Below are 9,290 nucleotides of genomic sequence, written 5' to 3' on the forward strand. Positions count from 1 at the left end.
TCTTAGGTATCACGGCTTAACGTCATTGAAGCCTAGAGAGTGGACAACACGTTCGTCTTACTCAGAGCGGTGTCCGAATTCTACTTTCGACGTTATGCGTGCCACTCTTAATGTGGCCAACTACGATACGATACAGAATGCACGAAACCTGAAAGACACCCTCACTGATACATAGAGAGTAGTGTTTGTCTGCGGAATAATGGGAGTGTAAGGGTCTGTGACGTTGATGAGGCTGTATGTAGCACTATTAGTCAACGGGGGGTGGGCGTAGCTCAGATGGTAGAGCGCTCGCTTATTGTGCGAGAGGTACTGGGATCGATACCCAGCGCCTCCAGAATTTTTAACACTCCTACATGCGCACCTTGCCATGCAAGAGGAATAATTCCCAACCAGCAGAGGTGTCTAGGCAGATACAAGCGAACGATTAGCATCCACAATTGGCAAGCGTTCTTTTATTCGTGCGCAGGAAGCACCCACCTCGCACACCTACACTTAACTTAGAAACAGTACAAATGTTCCCATAAGATTCTCAAGCCTACGTCGGAAAGATCTGCCTTGCGCCGAGTTCACGTAAATCCCACTGCACGTTCCCATTCTTTGCGTGCAGTCGGCTGCTACTGGTGTTGCTGGTTGTGACTGCTGATAACAGATGCCGTAGCAATCACTTCATGGAGTGAGTTGAATGTTTTGCGATAGTCTGTCTCTGACAAGCAAGCACAGGTGATATAGGTGCGAACACAGGAAGCTTGCAGCCCCTCGCTGCCTGCAGACACAGAGCAGCCACACTAGGAGAGCGGCCTAAGCCGTAGGCGAAATGTGCTCATTCGCTTTGGCGCGACGTCGAACTATAAGTAAGGCTGTCACTAGCGTGAGCGTCGTGTAAAGTCGGAAAAGTCGGCTGCATGGGTGATTGCCAAGTTTGGGGAGCGTTTCGCAGTATGATCAGTGCAATGGAGACACGGAAACTGGTTGTGTCCCAGTGTTTTGCAGTTGGACGACAAGAGTTTTACACAGTAGCAAAGAGCGAGGCACTGAGTTGGCATGAACAATGGAGAGCACAATGGGGCTCGAGATGTGCTTGTTACCTCAGGTGCTGTGTGATTGTCGACAAGGAGTGAAATGGACCAATTTGTGACCGCCCTTTCCATTTAAGACGTGAAAAACAGACGGAATTTGCATTCGTAATACCAGAGTATCGAAACTACTTGGAACTCTTGTGTATATGAACGTGTCCGCGCCTTTGTACTCTGGTACCTTCGCCGCTACAAACCAACCAACCAACGTGTCCGTGCACATCAGAGTCCCAAAGAATGGAGAATAGCCAGGCTTGGTCGTGTGTGCAGCCGTAGCTCAGTTGGCAGATCGTTCGCTTAGCGTGTGAAAGGTCTCGGGTTCAAGCTCCGGCTCCTCCATGTTTTGTGGTCAGTGCATGGTAAGTGTTGGTCGCGGCGAACATAAAGGGACGCAAGAAGTTGCAAAACCAGCGTCACAGACTGATATGATGTATACTGTTATAAGGAGAGCAAGATGTAAGTGTGGTGACCGGCTGTTATCGTGGTGTCATCGAGTGCAGATCTGTCTTAGGTATCACGGCTTAACGTCATTGAAGCCTAGAGAGTGGACAACACGTTCGTCTTACTCAGAGCGGTGTCCGAATTCTACTTTCGACGTTATGCGTGCCACTCTTAATGTGGCCAACTACGATACGATACAGAATGCACGAAACCTGAAAGACACCCTCACTGATACATAGAGAGTAGTGTTTGTCTGCGGAATAATGGGAGTGTAAGGGTCTGTGACGTTGATGAGGCTGTATGTAGCACTATTAGTCAACGGGGGGTGGGCGTAGCTCAGATGGTAGAGCGCTCGCTTATTGTGCGAGAGGTACTGGGATCGATACCCAGCGCCTCCAGAATTTTTAACACTCCTACATGCGCACCTTGCCATGCAAGAGGAATAATTCCCAACCAGCAGAGGTGTCTAGGCAGATACAAGCGAACGATTAGCATCCACAATTGGCAAGCGTTCTTTTATTCGTGCGCAGGAAGCACCCACCTCGCACACCTACACTTAACTTAGAAACAGTACAAATGTTCCCATAAGATTCTCAAGCCTACGTCGGAAAGATCTGCCTTGCGCCGAGTTCACGTAAATCCCACTGCACGTTCCCATTCTTTGCGTGCAGTCGGCTGCTACTGGCGTTGCTGGTTGTGACTGCTGATAACAGATGCCGTAGCAATCACTTCATGGAGTGAGTTGAATGTTTTGCGATAGTCTGTCTCTGACAAGCAAGCACAGGTGATATAGGTGCGAACACAGGAAGCTTGCAGCCCCTCGCTGCCTGCAGACACAGAGCAGCCACACTAGGAGAGCGGCCTAAGCCGTAGGCGAAATGTGCTCATTCGCTTTGGCGCGACGTCGAACTATAAGTAAGGCTGTCACTAGCGTGAGCGTTGCGTGAGCGTCGTGTAAAGTCGGAAAAGTCGGCTGCATGGGTGATTGCCAAGTTTGGGGAGCGTTTCGCAGTATGATCAGTGCAATGGAGACGCGGAAACTGGTTGTGTCCCAGTGTTTTGCAGTTGGACGACAAGAGTTTTACACAGTAGCAAAGAGCGAGGCACTGAGTTGGCATGAACAATGGAGAGCACAATGGGGCTCGAGATGTGCTTGTTACCTCAGGTGCTGTGTGATTGTCGACAAGGAGTGAAATGGACCAATTTGTGACCGCCCTTTCCATTTAAGACGTGAAAAACAGACGGAATTTGCATTCGTAATACCAGAGTATCGAAACTACTTGGAACTCTTGTGTATATGAACGTGTCCGCGCCTTTGTACTCTGGTACCTTCGCCGCTACAAACCAACCAACCAACGTGTCCGTGCACATCAGAGTCCCAAAGAATGGAGAATAGCCAGGCTTGGTCGTGTGTGCAGCCATAGCTCAGTTGGCAGATCGTTCGCTTAGCGTGTCAAAGGTCTCGGGTTCAAGCTCCGGCTCCTCCATGTTTTGTGGTCAGTGCATGGTAAGTGTTGGTCGCGGCGAACATAAAGGGACGCAAGAAGTTGCAAAACCAGCGTCACAGACTGATATGATGTATACTGTTATAAGGAGAGCAAGATGTAAGTGTGGTGACCGGCTGTTATCGTGGTGTCATCGAGTGCAGATCTGTCTTAGGTATCACGGCTTAACGTCATTGAAGCCTAGAGAGTGGACAACACGTTCGTCTTACTCAGAGCGGTGTCCGAATTCTACTTTCGACGTTATGCGTGCCACTCTTAATGTGGCCAACTACGATACGATACAGAATGCACGAAACCTGAAAGACACCCTCACTGATACATAGAGAGTAGTGTTTGTCTGCGGAATAATGGGAGTGTAAGGGTCTGTGACGTTGATGAGGCTGTATGTAGCACTATTAGTCAACGGGGGGTGGGCGTAGCTCAGATGGTAGAGCGCTCGCTTAGTGTGCGAGAGGTACTGGGATCGATACCCAGCGCCTCCAGAATTTTTAACACTCCTACATGCGCACCTTGCCATGCAAGAGGAATAATTCCCAACCAGCAGAGGTGTCTAGGCAGATACAAGCGAACGATTAGCATCCGCAATTGGCAAGCGTTCTTTTATTCGTGCGCAGGAAGCACCCACCTCGCACACCTACACTTAACTTAGAAACAGTACAAATGTTCCCATAAGATTCTCAAGCCTACGTCGGAAAGATCTGCCTTGCGCCGAGTTCACGTAAATCCCACTGCACGTTCCCATTCTTTGCGTGCAGTCGGCTGCTACTGGTGTTGCTGGTTGTGACTGCTGATAACAGATGCCGTAGCAATCACTTCATGGAGTGAGTTGAATGTTTTGCGATAGTCTGTCTCTGACAAGCAAGCACAGGTGATATAGGTGCGAACACAGGAAGCTTGCAGCCCCTCGCTGCCTGCAGACACAGAGCAGCCACACTAGGAGAGCGGCCTAAGCCGTAGGCGAAATGTGCTCATTCGCTTTGGCGCGACGTCGAACTATAAGTAAGGCTGTCACTAGCGTGAGCGTCGTGTAAAGTCGGAAAAGTCGGCTGCATGGGTGATTGCCAAGTTTGGGGAGCGTTTCGCAGTATGATCAGTGCAATGGAGACACGGAAACTGGTTGTGTCCCAGTGTTTTGCAGTTGGACGACAAGAGTTTTACACAGTAGCAAAGAGCGAGGCACTGAGTTGGCATGAACAATGGAGAGCACAATGGGGCTCGAGATGTGCTTGTTACCTCAGGTGCTGTGTGATTGTCGACAAGGAGTGAAATGGACCAATTTGTGACCGCCCTTTCCATTTAAGACGTGAAAAACAGACGGAATTTGCATTCGTAATACCAGAGTATCGAAACTACTTGGAACTCTTGTGTATATGAACGTGTCCGCGCCTTTGTACTCTGGTACCTTCGCCGCTACAAACCAACCAACCAACGTGTCCGTGCACATCAGAGTCCCAAAGAATGGAGAATAGCCAGGCTTGGTCGTGTGTGCAGCCGTAGCTCAGTTGGCAGATCGTTCGCTTAGCGTGTGAAAGGTGTCGGGTTCAAGCTCCGGCTCCTCCATGTTTTGTGGTCAGTGCATGGTAAGTGTTGGTCGCGGCGAACATAAAGGGACGCAAGAAGTTGCAAAACCAGCGTCACAGACTGATATGATGTATACTGTTATAAGGAGAGCAAGATGTAAGTGTGGTGACCGGCTGTTATCGTGGTGTCATCGAGTGCAGATCTGTCTTAGGTATCACGGCTTAACGTCATTGAAGCCTAGAGAGTGGACAACACGTTCGTCTTACTCAGAGCGGTGTCCGAATTCTACTTTCGACGTTATGCGTGCCACTCTTAATGTGGCCAACTACGATTCGATACAGAATGCACGAAACCTGAAAGACACCCTCACTGATACATAGAGAGTAGTGTTTGTCTGCGGAATAATGGGAGTGTAAGGGTCTGTGACGTTGATGTGGCTGTATGTAGCACTATTAGTCAACGGGGGGTGGGCGTAGCTCCGATGGTAGAGCGCTCGCTTAGTGTGCGAGAGGTACTGGGATCGATACCCAGCGCCTCCAGAATTTTTAACACTCCTACATGCGCACCTTGCCATGCAAGAGGAATAATTCCCAACCAGCAGAGGTGTCTAGGCAGATACAAGCGAACGATTAGCATCCACAATTGGCAAGCGTTCTTTTATTCGTGCGCAGGAAGCACCCACCTCGCACACCTACACTTAACTTAGAAACAGTACAAATGTTCCCATAAGATTCTCAAGCCTACGTCGGAAAGATCTGCCTTGCGCCGAGTTCACGTAAATCCCACTGCACGTTCCCATTCTTTGCGTGCAGTCGGCTGCTACTGGCGTTGCTGGTTGTGACTGCTGATAACAGATGCCGTAGCAATCACTTCATGGAGTGAGTTGAATGTTTTGCGATAGTCTGTCTCTGACAAGCAAGCACAGGTGATATAGGTGCGAACACAGGAAGCTTGCAGCCCCTCGCTGCCTGCAGACACAGAGCAGCCACACTAGGAGAGCGGCCTAAGCCGTAGGCGAAATGTGCTCATTCGCTTTGGCGCGACGTCGAACTATAAGTAAGGCTGTCACTAGCGTGAGCGTCGTGTAAAGTCGGAAAAGTCGGCTGCATGGGTGATTGCTAAGTTTGGGGAGCGTTTCGCAGTATGATCAGTGCAATGGAGACACGGAAACTGGTTGTGTCCCAGTGTTTTGCAGTTGGACGACAAGAGTTTTACACAGTAGCAAAGAGCGAGGCACTGAGTTGGCATGAACAATGGAGAGCACAATGGGGCTCGAGATGTGCTTGTTACCTCAGGTGCTGTGTGATTGTCGACAAGGAGTGAAATGGACCAATTTGTGACCGCCCTTTCCATTTAAGACGTGAAAAACAGACGGAATTTGCATTCGTAATACCAGAGTATCGAAACTACTTGGAACTCTTGTGTATATGAACGTGTCGGCGCCTTTGTACTCTGGTACCTTCGCCGCTACAAACCAACCAACCAACGTGTCCGTGCACATCAGAGTCCCAAAGAATGGAGAATAGCCAGGCTTGGTCGTGTGTGCAGCCGTAGCTCAGTTGGCAGATCGTTCGCTTAGCGTGTGAAAGGTGTCGGGTTCAAGCTCCGGCTCCTCCATGTTTTGTGGTCAGTGCATGGTAAGTGTTGGTCGCGGCGAACATAAAGGGACGCAAGAAGTTGCAAAACCAGCGTCACAGACTGATATGATGTATACTGTTATAAGGAGAGCAAGATGTAAGTGTGGTGACCGGCTGTTATCGTGGTGTCATCGAGTGCAGATCTGTCTTAGGTATCATGGCTTAACGTCATTGAAGCCTAGAGAGTGGACAACACGTTCGTCTTACTCAGAGCGGTGTCCGAATTCTACTTTCGACGTTATGCGTGCCACTCTTAATGTGGCCAACTACGATTCGATACAGAATGCACGAAACCTGAAAGACACCCTCACTGATACATAGAGAGTAGTGTTTGTCTGCGGAATAATGGGAGTGTAAGGGTCTGTGACGTTGATGAGGCTGTATGTAGCACTATTAGTCAACGGGGGGTGGGCGTAGCTCAGATGGTAGAGCGCTCGCTTATTGTGCGAGAGGTACTGGGATCGATACCCAGCGCCTCCAGAATTTTTAACACTCCTACATGCGCACCTTGCCATGCAAGAGGAATAATTCCCAACCAGCAGAGGTGTCTAGGCAGATACAAGCGAACGATTAGCATCCACAATTGGCAAGCGTTCTTTTATTCGTGCGCAGGAAGCACCCACCTCGCACACCTACACTTAACTTAGAAACAGTACAAATGTTCCCATAAGATTCTCAAGCCTACGTCGGAAAGATCTGCCTTGCGCCGAGTTCACGTAAATCCCACTGCACGTTCCCATTCTTTGCGTGCAGTCGGCTGCTACTGGCGTTGCTGGTTGTGACTGCTGATAACAGATGCCGTAGCAATCACTTCATGGAGTGAGTTGAATGTTTTGCGATAGTCTGTCTCTGACAAGCAAGCACAGGTGATATAGGTGCGAACACAGGAAGCTTGCAGCCCCTCGCTGCCTGCAGACACAGAGCAGCCACACTAGGAGAGCGGCCTAAGCCGTAGGCGAAATGTGCTCATTCGCTTTGGCGCGACGTCGAACTATAAGTAAGGCTGTCACTAGCGTGAGCGTTGCGTGAGCGTCGTGTAAAGTCGGAAAAGTCGGCTGCATGGGTGATTGCCAAGTTTGGGGAGCGTTTCGCAGTATGATCAGTGCAATGGAGACGCGGAAACTGGTTGTGTCCCAGTGTTTTGCAGTTGGACGACAAGAGTTTTACACAGTAGCAAAGAGCGAGGCACTGAGTTGGCATGAACAATGGAGAGCACAATGGGGCTCGAGATGTGCTTGTTAGCTCAGGTGCTGTGTGATTGTCGACAAGGAGTGAAATGGACCAATTTGTGACCGCCCTTTCCATTTAAGACGTGAAAAACAGACGGAATTTGCATTCGTAATACCAGAGTATCGAAACTACTTGGAACTCTTGTGTATATGAACGTGTCCGCGCCTTTGTACTCTGGTACCTTCGCCGCTACAAACCAACCAACCAACGTGTCCGTGCACATCAGAGTCCCAAAGAATGGAGAATAGCCAGGCTTGGTCGTGTGTGCAGCCATAGCTCAGTTGGCAGATCGTTCGCTTAGCGTGTCAAAGGTCTCGGGTTCAAGCTCCGGCTCCTCCATGTTTTGTGGTCAGTGCATGGTAAGTGTTGGTCGCGGCGAACATAAAGGGACGCAAGAAGTTGCAAAACCAGCGTCACAGACTGATATGATGTATACTGTTATAAGGAGAGCAAGATGTAAGTGTGGTGACCGGCTGTTATCGTGGTGTCATCGAGTGCAGATCTGTCTTAGGTATCACGGCTTAACGTCATTGAAGCCTAGAGAGTGGACAACACGTTCGTCTTACTCAGAGCGGTGTCCGAATTCTACTTTCGACGTTATGCGTGCCACTCTTAATGTGGCCAACTACGATACGATACAGAATGCACGAAACCTGAAAGACACCCTCACTGATACATAGAGAGTAGTGTTTGTCTGCGGAATAATGGGAGTGTAAGGGTCTGTGACGTTGATGAGGCTGTATGTAGCACTATTAGTCAACGGGGGGTGGGCGTAGCTCAGATGGTAGAGCGCTCGCTTAGTGTGCGAGAGGTACTGGGATCGATACCCAGCGCCTCCAGAATTTTTAACACTCCTACATGCGCACCTTGCCATGCAAGAGGAATAATTCCCAACCAGCAGAGGTGTCTAGGCAGATACAAGCGAACGATTAGCATCCACAATTGGCAAGCGTTCTTTTATTCGTGCGCAGGAAGCACCCACCTCGCACACCTACACTTAACTTAGAAACAGTACAAATGTTCCCATAAGATTCTCAAGCCTACGTCGGAAAGATCTGCCTTGCGCCGAGTTCACGTAAATCCCACTGCACGTTCCCATTCTTTGCGTGCAGTCGGCTGCTACTGGTGTTGCTGGTTGTGACTGCTGATAACAGATGCCGTAGCAATCACTTCATGGAGTGAGTTGAATGTTTTGCGATAGTCTGTCTCTGACAAGCAAGCACAGGTGATATAGGTGCGAACACAGGAAGCTTGCAGCCCCTCGCTGCCTGCAGACACAGAGCAGCCACACTAGGAGAGCGGCCTAAGCCGTAGGCGAAATGTGCTCATTCGCTTTGGCGCGACGTCGAACTATAAGTAAGGCTGTCACTAGCGTGAGCGTTGCGTGAGCGTCGTGTAAAGTCGGAAAAGTCGGCTGCATGGGTGATTGCCAAGTTTGGGGAGCGTTTCGCAGTATGATCAGTGCAATGGAGACACGGAAACTGGTTGTGTCCCAGTGTTTTGCAGTTGGACGACAAGAGTTTTACACAGTAGCAAAGAGCGAGGCACTGAGTTGGCATGAACAATGGAGAGCACAATGGGGCTCGAGATGTGCTTGTTACCTCAGGTGCTGTGTGATTGTCGACAAGGAGTGAAATGGACCAATTTGTGACCGCCCTTTCCATTTAAGACGTGAAAAACAGACGGAATTTGCATTCGTAATACCAGAGTATCGAAACTACTTGGAACTCTTGTGTATATGAACGTGTCCGCGCCTTTGTACTCTGGTACCTTCGCCGCTACAAACCAACCAACCAACGTGTCCGTGCACATCAGAGTCCCAAAGAATGGAGAATAGCCAGGCTTGGTCGTGTGTGCAGCCGTAGCTCAGTTGGCAGATCGTT

The 9,290-nt window shown here is 49.7% G+C and overlaps 3 non-coding genes across 3 annotated transcripts; all 3 read left to right on the plus strand.

Annotated features, from left to right (window-relative positions):
- The first annotated feature begins 260 nt into the window (after positions 1-260).
- On the plus strand, positions 261-334 carry Trnan-auu (transfer RNA asparagine (anticodon AUU)). The gene has a single exon. It is a non-coding gene; the product is annotated as a tRNA-Asn (tRNA).
- Positions 335-1,838: 1,504 nt separating this feature from the next.
- Trnan-auu (transfer RNA asparagine (anticodon AUU)) lies at positions 1,839-1,912 on the plus strand. The gene has a single exon. It is a non-coding gene; the product is annotated as a tRNA-Asn (tRNA).
- Positions 1,913-6,583: 4,671 nt separating this feature from the next.
- Positions 6,584-6,657, plus strand: Trnan-auu (transfer RNA asparagine (anticodon AUU)). The gene has a single exon. It is a non-coding gene; the product is annotated as a tRNA-Asn (tRNA).
- The last annotated feature ends 2,633 nt before the right edge of the window (positions 6,658-9,290 follow it).

Source organism: Schistocerca gregaria, unplaced genomic scaffold (assembly GCF_023897955.1).
Source record: "Schistocerca gregaria isolate iqSchGreg1 unplaced genomic scaffold, iqSchGreg1.2 ptg000156l, whole genome shotgun sequence".
NCBI lineage: Eukaryota > Metazoa > Arthropoda > Insecta > Orthoptera > Acrididae > Schistocerca > Schistocerca gregaria.